The 19,464-nt window shown below is 47.2% G+C and overlaps 1 protein-coding gene across 1 annotated transcript in view; it reads right to left on the reverse strand.

The window, feature by feature from the left end:
- Positions 1-19,113, reverse strand: part of LOC144755156 (glutathione S-transferase omega-1-like) — a 320,432-nt gene extending 301,319 nt beyond the window's left edge. Inside the window, exons 1-2 of the mRNA XM_078643737.1 lie at positions 19,068-19,113; positions 10,353-10,461 (exon numbers count right to left, since the gene is read on the reverse strand). The gene's annotated coding sequence lies outside the window, so the exon portion shown is untranslated. The remainder of the gene's footprint in view (positions 1-10,352; positions 10,462-19,067) is intronic.
- Between the last annotated feature and the right edge of the window lie 351 nt (positions 19,114-19,464).

Raw genomic sequence — 19,464 nt, forward strand, 5'->3', positions numbered from 1 at the left:
CGCCTAATGCCAGATACGCTGGATGCCAAGGTTGGAATTGGCAGCTCATGGCACCCAGATTTCCATGGTAGCATTTCATCCAAATGCCATATTCTGAAATCTTTACATTCAAAACCTATAAATCTACATCTGTATTAGTGAAATCCTATTTAGAAATTATTTTTATAAACTTTGCATGACTTTGAGGGAAGGTAACCTCAGACAATCTGGTGTGACACACTTATGTATAAATACAATGGTGTTTTGTTTGTTCACAGTGGATGTAAGATTGCATTAAAGCAAGTTCTAGGGAAAGATCTCAAATTAGAGGATCATTTTCAAGACACTTATGAGAGAGGTCACAATTGCTAGGTAGGGGCCAGTTGCCAAAGAGGGATTTTTTCGAGTAAAATGAATGGTCTATATTAAAATGAAGGAGGATGCACTAATATAATAGGTGGGAAGTTATAACTACTAGTCACAGCTTTAGCACTGCTACCCTGTATCACCAAACATCAGTAGCACTAGCAACCGAGCTTCAGGAAGCAAAACATTGTTATTAACCATCTCTACGGAATTTTAACACTATTTGTTACAGCAAGCATGATGAGAGTCACAAGAAAGTGAATAAATTGTCTTTGTTATGCTGTGCTGGAGCAAACATCGTTTGTTCCAGGAATTCTCAATAGCATGACAGTACATAACTATTATAACGTAAACTGAACTGTGACCATTTGAAGCCATTTTGCATGCAGTCAGTACTGGCATGGTGTAGTCTTGCCTGAAGGCTGCTTGATGTGGGGTGTGGTAGTACCACCTTGGGGCGTCTAGTTGGCCCAAAGGGCAGCACCGTATCGTCCACGCTGTATTGTTTCTACTCCTGTGGGGGGGGGGGGCGAGGATTGACTGAGAAGAAGGCTGAGAGGGGCGTATTGGGGCGACGCATACTTTGTCAAATATTCAGAGCTGTCACCGCCAATGGGGGCTCCTCAGAGGATGGAGAACAGTTCGTTCAACATGGCTGTGAAGGGGTGCTTTGTAAATCTTCATACTTCTTCTTGACAGGGTGCAGTGGCCACTACCCCGCCCCACTGGATAGTCACGTCTTGCTACACTTGGTAGGTATGAGCCTTACAATACTTTTCAATCACCCATTTGGTGATTAGCGGCGCCAGGTTGATAAATCGGTGGGACGCACTTCCCGCTGTGCGGCACTTGTACAGGTCCATTATCTCCTTGTGTTTTCTTTGTTCGCCCTAAGTTGGCAGGGCATGCAGGGTATGGCCAGACATGGGTCCCTTGCTCACTTTGCCACTGGATTCAAGCTAACCTAGATGGTGACGGCTGTTAGCCAGAAACTGGTCCCAGGATGCTTATTTCGGGTCCCGGGAAGACATGGCTTGGCAGTTCGGTCTGGACTGTTTCCATGAGGCACAGGGTCAAGACTGATTTGCATATAGCTGTGTCTAAACTGGGGTGGCAAAGTGAGCTAAAGATCGATGATGGATTCAACCCAGATCTGTGACTGGGGGTGAGTGTTTGCAATGTACAGCACTCCGTCCATCATCTCCTTGTGTTTGCTTTGTTCGCCCTAAGTTGGCAGGGTATGCCCAGACGTGGGTCCCTTGCTCACTTTGCCACTGAATTAAAGCTAGCCTGGCTGATGACGGCTGTCAGCCAGAAATTGGTCCCAGGATGCTTATTTCCGGTCCGGGGAAGACATGGCTTGGCAGTTCGGTCTGGACTGTTCCCATGAGGCACAGGATCAAGACTGATTTGCATATAGCTGTGTCTGAAATGGGGTGGCAAAGTGAGCTAAAGAACGTTGATGGATTCAACCCAGACCTGTGACTGGGGGGGAGTGTTTGCAATGTTCAGCACTCCGTCCATAATCTCCTTGTGTTTGCCTAGTAAGAAGCTATCCATGGAATCCAATTAAAAGAAGCACAAAGGTTGATCCACTAAAACGTCAGTGACTTGATGTATTTTAATATTATATCTTTTTAGGAAAATGGATGCTCCCTACAGTAAATCAATTATGCTTACAACTCCACAGCCAAGCACTATAACATTGCTAAAATTATTTTTCTCAGTGGATATTACTCTGTTTACTATTAGCCTGGAAATAAAGGGCCTGATTACGAGTTTGGTGCAGTTGCGCTGGCTCTCCGCCGGCACAACCATGCCAAACCTGCTATAGGACCGCGTGCCATATTACTTTATTTATTTTGAAAGTTTTATATAGCGCGAACAAGATCTTTGCAGATATCAGAGCGCTTTACAGACGAAAGGACCAACCCGTGAGTAGATAACAATTGGGGTGTGGAAGGTCCATGCGGGAGCATAGTCAGACAGATACATCAATAATGATACAAGTACAAATACAAATACAAGTACAAATACGTGGTAGCGTAAGCATTCAGGTACCATAGTCAGACAGATACATCAATAATGATACAAGTACAAATACGTGGTAGCGTAAACCCTCAGGTAGGTCAATAACATGAGTCATACAAAAAATGCACAAAGATCAGTAGAACTGAATGGTACAGCGTCTGTAAATATCAACCCCAGTAATAATTCAGGTGTATTTAGCCATGAGGATAGCTTTTACTTCTTTCTTATAAAGTATGGTGGAGGAGATGAGCCTGGTTTCAGGGGGAAGTGAGTTCCAGATCCTGGGTGCCATTCCTGAGAAGGAGCGTTTATACGTTTTTTCCTTGCGGAATCTTTGGGGCTTTAGCAAGAGATTGTTTGTGCCTCTAGTATTTCTGGAGCCACTAGAAATCGTCAGCTTCTGGGCGAGGTATCCGGGTGAGCTCAGGTGAACAGCCTTGTGCGTCAAGCAGGCGATTTTCAGATGTATTCTGGCTTCAAAAGGCAGCCAATTCAGGGCTTTCAGGTCAGGGTAAATGTGTGAGTGTTTTTTTGATCCAGTGATGAGTCTCGCTGCGGCGTTTAGAGAAGCTCTTATGGGTGCCGTAGTAGTTAGGGGGAGACCGCAGAGGGCCATGCTGCCGTAATCTATTCGCGGGATGACTAGTGCTTGTACCGCAGTTTGGAAATCTTTGGCTGGAAGAAAGGGTTTGAGTTTCCTTAAGGTATTGATCTGGTAGTTCGCACCCTTAGTTGCTTTGTTGATGTGTTCCTGCATGTTGAGGTTGGTGTCAAGTGTTATGCCTAGAGATTTTGCTGAGTCCACGATGGTGGGATGAACATTGAGTGCGGTTAGGTGTTTAAGCCAGATTTGAGCGGTAGTGATCTTCGCGGGAGGTGAGATCAAGAGGAACTCTGTTTTAAGAGCATTGAGTTTGAGATGATTAGCGGCCAGCCAGGATTGGGTGATTCTGATCGTTGAATTCAAGAGCATGATGTCTTTGGGTGATTGTAATTTGAGATAAAGTTGGGTGTCATCGGCGTACATGTGGAAGTGAACATTGGATGCTTGTAGCAAGGTGGTGAGAGGTTCCATAACTAGGTTAAACAAAGTTGGGGATAGGGAGGATCCTTGTGGGATGCCTAGCGATACAGGTATTGGCGAAGACATCAAATTGTTACTCTTGAATTTCTGCGATCTGTTGTGTAGAAAGGACGTAAACCAATTGAGCACAGTTCCAGATATACCCATTCTTGTGTTTAATAGATCGAGTAAGTTCTCATGTTTGACCGTGTCGAATGCAGAAGAGAGATCAAGAAGGATGAGGAGGTAAGTATCGTTTTGATCTAGGATTTGAAGGGCGTCGTCAATTATGTGAGTCATAGCAGTTTCTGTACTGTGATCTGCTCTGAAGCCTGATTGATGAGGATTGAGTAGATCAAACTGATTAATGTGTTTAGTCAATTGTATTTGAACGCATTTCTCCAACAATTTGGCAAGAGTCGGAATATTGGTTATGGGACGGTAATTATTTAGATCAGAGGGGTCGGCTGTGGGTTTCTTTAGTAGAGGTGTGACTTGTCCAACTTTGAGGGAGTCGGGGATGGTCCCTTGTAGAAGTGAACTGTTGATAATTTTAGTCCAGAGTGGGAGGAGCGACGGGGTAAGGTCTTTGACAGCGTTGGCAGGAAGTGGGTCCGTGAGGTGATTGGCTGGTTTCACAGTGCTGAGAAGACTACCAATTTCTTCTTCCGAATAGGTGACAAAGGATGACCATGTAGCATTGTTTTTTGGTTCAGTGGGTGCTGTGCATTGGTCTTTGGGGTAGAGAGTTACGTCAATGAGGAGATCGTTTTTTATGTTTTCGTTTTTTTGGATAAAGAAAGAGGCGAAGTCTTCACAGGAGGGTGCTTCGCCCAAAGTGCTGAGTGGTTGGGGTTGTTCCTTGGATTGTGTTCTGATTAGCTCAAACAGCTTTCTCGGACGATTTTTGGCTTGGTCCAGTTGACGGCTGAAGAAATTCGATTTTGAGCGTTTTATTTTCCTGAAGTAGGCGTTTCTCTTTTTCTTCAACGTTTTTAAGTGCAGTGCGGAGGGGGCTGATCTCCAGGTGCGCTCTGCCATTCGCATGGCCCGTCTCTCCTCATTGAGACTCCCGTCGTACCAAGGATTGGACATTTTTGTGGAGGCTCTTTTTACCTGCATAGGTGCAGCTTCATTAACTATAGAGGTCATAGCGTTGAGATAGTGATCCGTCAAGGATTGGACATCCGTAACGCCAGTAGGGGGCAGTAAGAGGTTGCAGCTGTTGGGGGGTAGAGAGTTTGGGTTGAGTTTTTTCAGGTCTCTTTTCCAGACTTTAGGCTTGCAGGATTGAACCGGGTTAAACTTGACTTTTTCATTGACGAAGAATGTGACAATATGATGATCTGACCAGTCACAGGGTTGGATAGATTCAAGTTGGATAGAGTCCTCTTTGGAGATGATGAGGTCAATGATAGAGCCTTTCTCGTGGGTCGGGCTGTTGCATATTTGGGAGAGGTCAAGGGCATCGAGGAAGTTTTTAAGACTATTTACCACCGCGTCATTATGATCGTTCCAGTGGAGGTTGAAGTCACCAAGGTATATTTGTGTGAGTTGTCGCCCTGAATTTGTTATGATCAGATTCATGATTTGTTGCGAGAAGGTAAGGTTATCCCCGGGTGGGTGGTAAATGCCGTGAAGAGAGCATATCGGTTTGCCCTCACTGATAATATCAAGGCAGATGTATTCAAAGGATGTTGGGGAGGGTAGGGAGGGAGAGCTTACTTTCCGGACAGAGAGGTTACTCCTGTGTATACATGCGATTCCACCACCTTTTTGACCCACCCTGTCTAGTCTAGTGATGTGGTAGTTGGGGGGAACCAGTATGTCCATTATAGGTGTAGAAGATTCAGTTAGCCACGTTTCAGTCAAGAAGATTAGGTCAAGGTCCAGTGTTAAGATGAGATCAGCGATTGCAGAGGAGTGCCTAGGGGCCAATCTGCAGTTGAGGAGGGTGCATTTGAGACGGGGTGTGTCGAGGGTGGAAGGGTGTTCTAGAGAGAGGGGGACTTTTCTCAGGTTACTAAGGATAGAAATTCTGTTGTTTAGTGTGGGGGGTCTAAGGGGATTAGGATGAATCGTTGGAATGGCGCGGAGGGTGGTGGGTATGTTGTTAAGGGGAGATGGGTCGTAGGAGCGGAGGAGGGTGACTGTGTCGAGGTCCGATAGTGGGTTGCAGGAGCGATGGGGATGGTTTTCACGATTTCGGACAGGGATTGAAGTCCAGTGCGGGGGGCGCTGAGTGCGAGAGTCAACCGACCGGGTGGAGGTCCTGTTTTGAAGGGTGGTGCTGTTGAAGGCGGCTGAGGGGCGTCTGGGGTGTGTGCAGAGTAATTGTTTGATGATGTGAATGTCTTCTTGGAGCTTGAGGAGGGTGGTGGGTGAGGAGTGACTGGAATGCGTGCAGTGTAGTTGTTTGATGATGTGAATGTCTTCTTTGAGCTGGAGGAGGGAGGCCATAATGTAGTCAAGTGTGGGATGTGTGTTGGTGGTGGGGATTGGAGTGTTGGGGGTGGATGACCTATGGGGGAGGTTGGAGGTATGGAAGAGGGTATTGGTGGTGGGCGGCGAGTGCATGGTGGAGGATGGGCGTATGTTAGTGGTGATGGGGGCGCATGAAGGGTAGTGAGGGGTGAGAATGGGGGGGTGGGATTGTGTGTGGATCTTTTTTGAGGAGGCGGAGTTGAGTTGATAGAGGCGTGTTCTGTGTGGTTAGTTAATGGGTGGAAGCGGGGGCTGAGAATGGGGGGGATAAGGGGTGGGGTTTGTCTGTTTGCGTGTCGGTCTGGTGCTGAACTCGGTTAGGCGTATTGTGGGTGGGAGTTGTGGTGTCATGGGTGAAGAGAATGGGAATGTGGACTGGTGAAAGGGGGAGGGGGTACGGTTGGTATATGTGGGGGAAAGATCTGTGTCTGTGATTGAGGGGTGTGGGGTAGCAACAGTAGATGGGTGCGTGACTAAGGTGCCGGTGGTAGAGGAGAGGTGCGTGTCTTTTTGGGGCTGAGCTAGATTAGAGGCGTTGTCGTAGGGGGCTGTGGTGTCAGGGGTGAAAGGAATGGGAGTGGTATGGATGGAGGTCAAGGTGTTGGTGGGGGGGAGAAGGTGCGGCTGGTGAATGTGGGGGAGAGATCTAAGTCTGTGATTGAGGAGTGTGAGGTGGCTGCAGTAGGTGGGTGGATGACGGAGGTGCCGGGGGTAGAGGAGAGGTGCGTGTCATTTAGGGACTGAGCTAGGTTAGAATGGTTATGGTTGGGGGCTGTGAGGTCAAGGGTGATCGGACTGAGAGTGCTATGAGTGGGGGTCTGCGGATTGGAGGTGTGCTGTAAGAAAGTGGGGGAACAGGTTGTCTAGTAGTTCCAGGTTCCTGTCTGTGGATTGGATTAGGACAATCCCGTTGTTATAGATAGTGATCGTTGTTCTGCCCGGGAAGAGTTGGGATGGTGTGATGGAGAGTGTTCGGCCATGGGTGGATTTCCTGGAGTTGGAGACGGTGAGTAAAGAGAGGAACGTTTTTATCCATTGAGCTCTGCGTGTGGTGTGGAAGATGATATCAATGTTTACGGCACCATTAACCGGTGAGAAGTAGGTGTCTGCAAAGGGAGTTTCAGGGTGGGACCTCAGTAAGTTGTGTTTAAAGCGTTTGGCGGCTTTTTTGGTGAGTGTGGGTGGGTAGGTGATTCTATATGTGTGCTTGCCGATGAGCTCCATGTTGGGATGACGGAGTTGGTAGGTGTGGGAGGATGCCCAGTAATCGCCGGTTGCAAGGAATGGAAGTGACACTAGTGGGCAGCCAAAGTATATGCGTTAGTAGTTAATGCCAACAGGGATAAGAGTTGCCGTGGGTGCGAGTTGCACGGATGTAGGGTGCACAATAATGATATACGGGAGCAGAATACAAACGCATACACTACTACCCGGTTGCATGAAACATCAGTGACATTAATGAGCAGCCAAAGTATATGAGGTAGTAGTTGGTGCATACATGAATAACACTTATATGTACAGAATAAAATATGTACAGAATAAAATATAGGTATAATACTGACGATATAATCGGTGTGGTTTACAAACATGTACAGAATAAAATATAGGTATAATACTGACGATATAATAAAATGAAATACCGATGAAGACAGTAAAATACCTGAATCAAAAGTGACAACAGTGAGTAGTCAAAAATGAGTGGTCAAAAATAAATGAGGTACATGACTCAGTGACAAAATAGAGTTGCACAAAAGTTATATGTTATATAACAATAGTGAGTAGTCAAAATATAGATGAGGGTTTAAAGCGATTAGCGGCTTTTTTTGGTGCATGTGGATGGATAGTTGATTTTATGTGTGCGCTTGCCAATCGTATCCATGTTGGGATTGATATTTAGGTGGGTATGGGAGGGAGAGCGATAACATGGGACAGAAGTGACATTAGTGAGCAGTCCCCATAACCAAAATATAAGAGGTAGCAATTGGTGCAGTCCAGGAATAAAAAGTGAAATGGGTGAAGCTCACCAATAAAATGTCCCAAGTATCTGGGGTGACAATAGTGCAATGCAAGAATAAAAAGTGAGCTGGGTGTCTATTACTAAAAATGAGCAATATACCAGTAGAAGAACACAATACAGGTGCAAACAACAAGCTACATGAGTCAAAATGACCCTAGTGAGCAGCCAGGAATATATGAGGTAGCGATCAGAGCATTATATCCAAGTAGCATTATAATACCATAATAAACAATATAATATAAAAATATAAAATAATATAGTATAATAGACCACTAATCCCACGAAGGTTTAGATACAGGGCATTGCAGAGTATGCGGTCGTTGAGATTAGTCTAATAAGGCCAATTGTTAGGGTATGATCAGATCGTGAAAATGACTAGTCCATGATGGCCGCTAAAGAGAGAGAAAGGCCTGTCTAAAATGGCCGCCAAGTAGGGGGGAAGGAGACGATAGTCCTCTTTTGTTGTTGTTGCTTTGGGAGCAGAGAAGGGCAGTACCAGGTTCCGTTTGAGCAAGCCCAGTTCCTAGCTAGATATGAGGTAGCGGTCGGTGCATTACAGGTGAAGGAAAGTGAAATGGGTGCCAGTTCCGTAAAATGTGCAGAATACAATTGGAAATAGTCTAAAGAATCCAGTTCTTAGTACATGTGGTGCAGAAATGACTAGTGCATGATGGTTGCCTAAGAGCCAGTCTAATATGGCCGATCAGAAAGGGGAGATAGAGACATTAGTCCTCTGTCTGTTGTTATTACTTTGAAAACAGGGGAAAGGCAGTTTCCTTTCTGTTTGAGCAATCCCAGCCCCCAACTTGCTGGGCGAGAGTCTTATCTCTATTTTTGGAGGTCTTGTGTGGAGGAGTTAGGTTGAGGAGCCTCGTGGGCAGCAGCGGTACCGGAGGGGATTTATAGCTACAGTTTTATGGCCCCAGCCATTTTGAACAAAGGATGTGGTTTAAAAATGAGAGCCAGCTAGTGGGGTGGGGGGAAGTAAATACCTTTTGAATTTTCTGCTCACCAAGCATGTTGATTTTGCCAGCAGTGTATTACAGTTGTCGGTGGTCTGGCCATAAATGTGCACAGCTGCGGTTAATCATCAATTTCTGGCAGGTTGGGGTCTGTTCTTCTACTTGCGCGTCCGGAACAGCTGAGCTGCAGCCCCTTCAGCCTCGAGAGGCAATGTGTTATAATTATATGCTGGTGGATCGAGCTCTTATCCCATCCTGTAGGTCCTCAACCTCCCATACATAGCACACGTCCTGAGGTGCAGGCTCACCGGCTGCAAGCATGCCCTCGTGTGCACCACCTCACCAACAGCAGGATCATTGGGGGTGAGGGGGGCTCCCGTATGGACCACCACGTCCCCGCCGGCAGCCTCAGGGATCCAGCCTCAGCAATCCGACAGCCCGAGCCAGGGCCTGCTGCGCCCAGGGAGCACGGGGGTCCCGCCTATCCGCTCTGCAGGGCGTCCGTCTTCGCGATCAGTCCTCTGCCCTCCTTTGCACCGCGCAGTGAGCGGTCGGTCCCCGAGGACACAGCCCGGCTGGCTCAGAGCCTCCACCACACACAGGGTGGCTCACGGTGCTTTCTCCCAATGCCGCCCCGCATCCACGCCTCTGTCCCCTTCAGTCTTCCGCCGCCTCTGTCCCCTTCAGTCTTCCGCCATGTGCAGCGCCCAAAGTCGAGTGGGCTCCGGACCTCCCTCCCAGGTCCAGTGGTGACTCGCAGCAGCCCGGCGAGGCGGGTCAGGCTCCAGCTACTGCCGCTCAGGCGTGTTGAACGAGTTGAACTTCTTCACAGCAGATGGTCCTTCGCCTTTCTCATGCCGCTGCCTGAAAAACAGGCACCGCCATGGGAACTTCAAAAAAGTTCCAGCACGGCATGGACGGTGACGTCCATGCCCTGCTGTAACTTTAGGGGAATACAGACAGGGGGGCACATATTGTGTCCCCTGAATGTATCCCCATTGTGGAAGGACATAGGGGCCCTATATTCCATCACCGCCAACCTTTGCATGGCCGGGCTCATGCCATGAAATGGCTGGTGGAACATGTAATATACTCAGTGGGACAGTGCTAGTCCCACTGAGCATGTGCCACCGGCAGGAAATGACTGTTCCCTGGCGCAGCTGGTGGCGCTCCGCTGTAACGACTTTCAAAGTCTTTAATGCGGCAGATGGTGGACCGCCACCACGAGTCTGGTGGTCAGAAGACCGCCAGACTCGAAATCAGGTCCTAAGTCGTTTGCTAATTATGTTTAAACAGAATTATGTAAAGTTTTAAAAATGTATAAATAAATAAAACTGAACAGTTTAAACTAGGTAAGACCCATTAAAATATTTACAAATAGATATAACTAGGGTTGATGCCTTGCACATTACTACAGTAATACAAAGGTTCAAATTGTGTTAATTCTTACTTAATTCCTTTGGCTGCCAAGACAATTCGTGCTCTGTGGGCACACGGACAGAACCTCATACTGAAGATGCAGATCAGACCGTCCGGAACTGGACCAGGAGCAGAGGTTCCTAGAATAAAGATCAGGTTCAAGAGAACAGGGTTTAATATCCATGTGAAAACATGTTTCACTGTACAATACTTTCTTAATACGAGATTATCAGAGACAGACTAGCCATAAAATAAGTGGTGAAATAATTGACCCATGGGTTTGGCAGACAAAACACAATTTTTTTGCTTTTGGACCTCTGTTTTTTTTTTTATCTCTGCTGTTGCAAGGAATCCCACCATCATTGTCATTATAAATGACAGCAAGGTCATTTGGGAATTGAGTATTTGTTAATATATATGTAAATCAAAAAGGTGTCTACTGGGGGGCGTGGCTAGCAGCCGATCGTGATGGCTGCGTAGCTGAAGAGCTCCGTGGGTGAGGCACCCTCTAACACTGATCCGACCACTAATCCGTCATAGTTCAAGGCTCCGGGGGCTGCAGCTAAGGTCCAGAACCGAGCAGCGTGGACCGGTGGAATCGGGAGGCGATCCGACACTGTACACTGGAGGTGGCGAGCGACGAGCTTTGAAGGCCTGCCCGACAGCCACAAGCAGCGACCTGCCGTACTTAGGGAGCCGGGCGGAAGTGAGGGAGAGCCGGACAATGTGAAGCCGGAAGTGCGCCCTACTTCGGCCGGGACGGAAGGCAAACAACGGAAGGCTCCTCTCCTGTGGCCCGCAGACAGTGGCGGTGATTCCGGTACTGACAGGGACCGCGGTAGACCCCGTGGTAGTGAATGAGATGGAGCGGCAAGACGCGCTATTGGGCCCGGAGTAAGCACTGCACGACTGTTGCCGCGCCGCCTGCTTCCAGCGCCATTGGTGTATACCGGCCCCCCTCCCCCTCATACGACGAAGTAACATAAGTGAAAGAGCGGGGGCACTCTAAGCAGTGGTCCTCCCCTCACCCGGAGGAGGCCACGGCGGCGGCCCGCAGGCCAGAGGACTTGGGGCGAGAACCTATAGTGCAGCAGCGCGCGGACCGGTGTCATTGGCAAACTCCCTGTAGCAGTGGGGGGGGAAACGCATTGGCCAGCACAAAGGGCGAAAACGCGGCGAGGAAGAGACCGGCAGTGAGGCCTCCCATTGAAGAATCCTGTGAGCTGGTGTGGCATAAGTACTGATAACTGTGGAGACCCCACGGCCACCGCATCACGGATCGATTGAGATCCGTCACCAATAGCAGTGTCATCGTCACCTTGCCCTAGTGTGTCCAGGCCTGCGACTTAGGGAGAAGCACTGAGTCATCACACGCCCGCAATTGGACGCCTTTGCCTATCGGTTGCTGCTGGAGAGCTGGTACTGTGGCGCACAAACAATTCCACTCCACTTACTGATCTGGCTTTAGCGACTATCTCCTCCTAAGTCTGACTTGCCACGGCGAATCGCTTGAAGAATGCAACATGGCGGGCAGGGGTCCAAGGAACCACTCAGCACAGGCTAAATTGGACAAATATGCATATGACAAAAACAATATGCAATCCGCGGAAAGACGTCCATCTACGGGGAAAACGCCAGACAGAGATGGGGCAAAAAAGGTCACACTGGAAGACATCATGAAGGCGCTAACGGCCGTGCAAACAACAGTAGGGACAATCTCCACAGACATTTCTCTGCTGCGGGCGGACTTTCACAAGATGACTGAAAGAATCAAGGAAGTAGAAATAGTCACAAAGTTATTGGTGGAGGACACGTCCGAGTTGCAGATAGCGATAGCTAGGATCGAGACAGAAAACAAACACCTGAAGGAGAAGCTGGATGACCAGGAAGGGCGCTCAAGAAGGAACAACGTACGGATTCTTGGAATTCCGGAAACAGAAGGAACACAAGCCATGGACCTGTATGTGGAGGACTTAATCACAACCAAACTGCTACCCAAGGGTTTATCCATTTTTTTCTCAGTCGAAAGGGCTCATAGGGTCCCTGGTGGCAAACCTAAGCCGGGAGCAGCCCCGAGACCGGTGCTTGCCAGACTGTTCAATTTTAGGGACAGAGACGCGATCCTCCAAGCGGCGAGAGCTTCTCAACCGATCCGTATATTAAACTCAACTCTTGCCTTCTTTCCAGATTACACAGCAGAGGTAGCCCGTCGCAGGAGAAGTTTCATAGAGGTCAAAAAAGCTTTGAGGGAGTGTGAGTTACCTTACTCCGTGTTGTTTCCGGCTCGGCTCCGAGAAGTGGCGGATGGTAAAACGTGGTTCTTTGACACACCAGTGGCGGCATACGATTGGCTGGAGGGCTGGCGGCAGGCAGGAGCGCGTCGGCGTACCAACAGGACTTACCGGCACCATCAGGAGGAAGGCCACGACGGATCTCAGGAATCAGAACGAGAGGATCTGAACCGCTCGCCAAGACCGGACACAGACGAAAATAAACAGAGGCTGGACCTCTGACCTCCCGGCCTACTGGAAATAATGCTGTTCTGACAGATGGAGATCGAGCTGACTGGAGTCTGGACTGGGGCGAGCCTAAAGGGGCATAGGGGGCTGCTGCCTTTACGGACCTTTTACCCCAACAAGCAAGTACTATGGTTTGGGTTGGGGAGAAGCACTCTGCTAAGTTGGGGAGGCGGGCGGTTCTTTGTCCGTTAAGCAGGGAGGCAGGGAGGGGGGTTGGTTGGGAAGAAGGGGTTTTTGTTTTTCAGTTTCTGTTTATTGTGGCAGGCATTGCAGGCATACACACACTGGGAACACGACGAACTGGCAGTTACATCGAGATTAGGTCGGGAGGGATGCTCCTTCACTCTAAACACAACGCTGATGACACACAACGCACAAGCTGACATACACGGTGAGGTCTCACAGGACTCCCTAGTAGCCCCCCGGCGAATACTAACATGGAATGTCAGGGGGTTGGGTGATAAAATTAAGAGGGGACTGGTCTTGCAGGCCTTAAAACGCTATGGTCCTGCGATAATTCTACTGCAAGAGACACACCTCACGGGGAGGGCATGCCAGGCGCTAGATAGGAAAGGATACAAAATGGTGGTGCACTCCGAATTCACGTCAGGCTCAAGAGGTACTGGCATTCTGGTAAAAAAAACTCACCGTTTATGATACTACAAAGTAAGGTGGACAACCAGGGGCGCTTCGCCGCGATACAGGGGCAATGGGAAGGCCGACTTTTAAATATAGTGTCAGTTTATATTCCACCTGCGCTTCATCCATAGCATTGCCTGCACTGGGAAAGTTTATTCTAGCCTTACCGCAAGGAGATCTTATTATAGGAGGAGACTTCAATACAACGGTAGATGCATCAATGGACAGAGTCCCTACAAGACAGCAAGCATCCGGACCCTCCCTGTTCCAGGGCTTCCTTGAGGCAATGGGACTGATGGATGTCTGGAGACACATACACCCCACGACCAATCAGTACACTTTTCACTCCGCGGTGCACAACAGTTTATCGTGGATAGATTATTTCCTGCTATTGGGGAATCGATTACAATGCGTAGAGAGTATAGACATTAAGCCCAGGGGCATATCGGATCACTCTCCGGTACTGTTGACGCTGGCTTGCCAGGAGAAAACCCGTAAGAGAATATTTCCTATCTATCCCAACTATTTTAAGATTCCCAGTATCAAGAAAGAACTCAAGGTGGCGACTAAACACTACTTTGAGGACAATACAGCCTCAGTGGAGTCGCCCTCGATACTCTGGGAGGCATACAAGACAGTCCTCCGGGGTCGGGCGATAGCCTCCATCACTGGGGATAAACGCTTGCAGCAGCAAGAATTGTCGGCATTGGAGTTGGCCCTACAAGCGGCGAACGTTCCGCACATGGCAGACCCTACACCAGACACAGCACATGCCCTACAGATATGTCAGCAGAAATATGGGGACCACCTACGGAAGCAAACGATAGACAACATTACAGCAACGACCCATAGAATATACGAGGTGGGAGACAAAGCAGGGAAAATGTTGGCCTGGCTGGACAAAAAAGGGGGACACTCCAAGGGAATACAGCAACTGCACACGAAGGAAGGAACACTTCAATCGCACCCTCGGGAGATAGTACACACACTTGCAGAACACTTTCGGGAAGTTTATACTCCGGATCAGGAGGTGTCGGAGGTGGCAGCTTTAGATGCGCTCAACCACATAGATACCCAGACACTGACGCATGAAGCTAGCATGGAGCTGGAGGCAGACCTCACAGCTGATGAAATACAGATGGCTATAGGGGCGGTACAATCTGGGAAAGCGATGGGCCCTAATGGGATCCCCATAGAATGGTATAAGATCATGTTTGACGCCCTCAGTATACCATTGTTGGCAATGTTTAATGATAGTCTGGCGAATGCAGAACTCCCATTGGATCAACGTACCGCGACGATCGTGGCAATTCCAAAACCCGGCAAGCCCCCATGGGAATGCACCTCATATCGCCCGATATCACTGCTAAATGCGGAAGCTAAAATATTAGCGAAGTTGTTAGCTAGCAGGTTGATGGCCCACCTCCCGCAGTTGATCCACCCAGATCAGTCAGGTTTTATGCTGAACAGAAATACTGCCCTCAATCTCAGGTGAGTCCACGGGGTGCTAGCACGAGCCTCATTGTTATCGGAACCGGCGGTGATATTATCATTGGATGCCAAAATGGCATTCGACTTGGTGGAATGGCAATATCTTTTCGCGGTTCTGTCCCGAATGGGGTTCGGCCCTAAATTTAGGGCATGGATAAGACTTTTATACGCTAACCCAGTGGCTCAGGTGACAGCTAACGGGCATTTATCACACACGGTACCATTGGCCAGAAGGACGCGTCAGGGTTGTCCCCTATCACCCTTGTTGTTTGCACTGGTCCTGGAGCCTCTGGCGATGTTAATTCGAGCAACCCCATTGCTGAGGGGTATTAGTTGGAAGGAGGGATGGGAGGATCGCCTCTCGCTCTACGCCGACGACATGTTGGTGTATCTGATGGACCCAGAGCGCGGAATCCCTGAACTTCTCACACTCAGTAACGTCCATGGAAAAGAGTCGGGATACACAATAAACTGGGCCAAATCAGTGCTGTATGTTCTGAAGGGACCAGTTCCTTCACTCCCGGTTGACTGCCCTTTTGTGCTAGCGGAGGACTCATTTAAATATTTAGGTATATATGTTACGGGGATGCGGTTGACTTCTTTGGGAAAAATTTGGTACCACCTTTAGAGCGACTGAGACGAGATGTGACCCACTGGGCATCTTTGCCCCTAACGCTGCTGGGTAGGGCAGCGCTATACAAAATGATGGCACTGCCACGATTTCTTTATGCACTTGATAACACTCCTTACCTGGTTTCGTTAAGGTTTTTTACACAAGTAGCAGCTCTAGTCTCGACCCTGTTATGGGGGAACCGCCCAGCCCGTATAGCGCAAATTAAATTAAACAAGAGCTGGTATGATAGGGGGATTGCGTTGCCTAATCTACAATTATATTATTGGGCGGCACAGCTGAAAACCCTCAATCATTGGATCCATGCACCCCAAGATGATCCAGTGTACAGGGCGGATAGGGCACAGCTGGGCTCGAACAACATGCTTGCGGTGCTCTATAATAGGAGACTTGCTGCGAAACTGATAGGACCCACAAAACACTCTGTCACACTCTGGTATACGGCACAAGCGAGACTGGGGTGGAAAGGAATTATAACCAAACTCACCCCGCTGTGGGACACCAAGGCGTTGGGTCAATTGAGAAATAGTAAGGGCTTTACACAGTGGGACAATATTGGCATATCCACGGTGGGAGACCTTTGGGACAAGGGAACAGTGATTCCTTTTACACAACTTCGACAGCAATACGAATTGGGTTCGACTGAAACGTATAGATACGTACAAATTAGACATGCACTGCTAACAGCGCTCCCGGCAGGTACCGATGTCCCGGAGGCCTCCCCAAAGGAGGATCGGCTATTAACTGACTATATGCAACATAGTGCCACTTCCCTCACATACCGAAAACTGCTTAACAATCTACCGGGTCCAACGCTTAAACTACGTGAGAAGTGGGTGGAGGAAGTTGGTGAAATGGACGATACGGAATGGTTGGAGGCCCTGGCATCTCCTAAGGAAGTCGGCATCTCAGCTAAGTTTAGACTAGTGCAGTTTAAAATCTTACATTGAATATATTACACTAGGACCACTTTGTATAAGCTTCAGTGCGCGCAACACCCCTTCTGTCTCCGTGGCTGCGGGGATGAAGGTGCCCTATTTCATACTTTATGGGAATTTCCAGCAATAACTGAATTTTGGCGGCAGGTGATGCGCACCATTTCACAAACGTTAAAGGTATCCCTCCTACCTGAACCATGAAAATGTATACTTAATGTGTGGTATCCGAATGATCTCACTCGCCATGGACGGGTTTGGGGAACACTAGGCATGATGATTGCTAAGAGAGACATTGCACAGAAATGGGGCGCGGCAGATAAGCCTACATTATCGGCATGGTGTAATCATATGGACCTGGTAATGATTACGGAACGTTCAGTATATGCCAGCAGAGGGAGTCCACGTAAGTGGAATCAGATATGGACTCCATGGAACATCTTTCGAGGGGAAATATGTGAACCACTTCCTGAGGAAGACGTTGGTAGTTCGGATGAGGAGGTAGAGGATGATTGAATTGGGGTGGGGGGGGAACTGTCACTGACGGAGATCGAGATGCATTACTGCCACTATAAGTACTGTTTATTGAACTAAGTAATGAAAAGTGATTGTATTTCTGCTATATTACTGAAGGTATTCCTGCCATTGTAACTGCCTTGTTTTAAAATAAAAAATGTTTATAAAAAAAAAAATGTGTCTACTGTAAATATCTCACTGGCTGCAGTAGCCGGCTGCCCCTCCTGTATTCAGGCCATAAAACTGTATCTTGAGTGTCACTGACGTTCAACGCATCCTTTGAACATTCAAACCCTTCTATTACCTGTATCAGAGTTTGTTGGCTCATGAATCAGGCACATCTTGGATTGGACAAGGATGCAATGGTGGTTCATCTCATTTACCTTGCAGTGTTTAATGCTTATGGGAAATATCTTGTTGCTTACTAATTTTAGTTATCGTTTGCAGAGAAAGAACTTTATAAATTAGTGAATCCCTGAATTCTAGTTCAATTGACTTAGCCTACTCCCTGCATTACAAAGGTCACACTCCTTGCAAAGTATTCAGACCTCTTTGCCCCCTCACATTTTCTTAGTCCGCTTAAAGCCCTGACTCATTTTTCTTTGCAATATATGTTGTCTGCTTAAAGCCCTGACTCATTATTCTTTGCAATAAATGTTGTCTGCTCTGTTATATATGAATATATGACTTTATTCCAATGCAAAACGATTAGGGGACCCACTCTAAAAAGGAAGAGCACGGTCAGGGAGAAGAGGGGAAAAATGAGAACCTAACAAAGAAACTCCCTCATTACCAAAATTATTTATAAACAAGACTTAATCATAGATCCCAAATGTGAGCGCCTAGGCAGATGTCAGACCCCACTAAGGAAATATTACCAACAACCTAAAAGATATACAGTTTTTATTTTCATTTCATTTTATACAATATTTTTCCATAACTTATACAAATCCATAAATATATGAGCAGATAGGTATAATTCAATCACAAATCAGCTTAAATGATAAACACAATACAAAAACTCAGATCAGGAAAACCCGGGAAGAGACAACCAAAAACATCACATCAACTCAATCAGACTCAACTCACACACATCCAGGCACTCATTCACATCCATAATATATCTGGGGAACACAATTACAGAATGCCAAAGTAACTGGGATGACCAAGGATAAAAAACTGCACAGTGGCAAGGTGTTATAGTGGCCGTGGTCGACGCGTTTCGGTGGCTGCACGCTGGTAGAATGTCACCTTCATCAGGACCTACCAGATGTACAGCCCCACAACAGGGGGGGCAAGGAGTCACTCCACCCGGGAAGAGTAAAATCACACACCTTCCAAGTAAGTACCAATAACAGTCTTTTGAAGATAAATACAAGTTTTAGCAAAGTTGTCCTCTACTCACTAAAAACATCATTAACAGCATCTGCGGAGATTAAACCCCGTCGATCCTTCACGAAGGAATAATTATTCAGAAGTAAATGGCTTCAATTCCAGAATCTCAGCCATGTGCTTTCTTAACTTCTGAACGGCGTTTGCAACACAGGAACAATTTGGCGAGAAACAATATCGCACCCCACAGAAGTGGGCCTCCAAACTTGCAGCCTCTCTGATGGATCCGTAAGTTCTTCCCCCTTATTTTAATTTTCCAAAAATGGCTAGTTTACAATAAGCAGAGGGCAACGAGCAGGACTGTAGTCAAGCTTGCCTTTAACTCGTAACGCGATGTCTCCAGAGTAGCCGCAAACCGCCGTATTCACATATTACTTTATTCCGCATGATATGACTCCACATACCATCACAACGCATTTTTAAGTCCGCAAAAACAATGACTCCGCATTTTTTTTACAACAAAGGAATGACAACTAAAAATGTATTGAAACATGTAAAGCTACATTTAGCACGCATTTGTGAACAACGTTTGCTTTCACAACGAAAATAAAAGACAATGAAATGTCATCCTCATAAATGTACTATCATTTTAATTCAATTACTGTTAAGAAAATCTAACTTACCTTTCCGAAGATCTTTTCAGCATCCCTTCCCATAGAAGTCACTCTGCAAAGTAAAAGTATTGTTATAATTAATTACCACTTTCGTCAAAAGTAGTAAAAAACATAAAAAAGACTAATATTTTCAACATTACCCTATGCTTACCTTTTTTTCTAGAAATAAGTTTCATCCTTTTTATTTGCTCATTGAAAGTATACAAATACTCCGTCTATAAACGAAAATGCAGTGCTCCGTTGAGTGACCCGATTCACCCTAAATTATTTTAGTAAGTCTCTTTTTTTATTTGTTCTTTTTCCCCTCTTTACTTTGTGCACAAACTTAAATTTTGATGTTTAACAATATTTATAGCTACAACAGCATAAGATTTTGTATTTGGAGCATTCTTATAAAAAACTAAAA

This window comes from Lissotriton helveticus, chromosome 5_1, assembly GCF_964261635.1.
Source record: "Lissotriton helveticus chromosome 5_1, aLisHel1.1, whole genome shotgun sequence".
NCBI classification, from domain to species: Eukaryota; Metazoa; Chordata; class Amphibia; order Caudata; family Salamandridae; genus Lissotriton; species Lissotriton helveticus.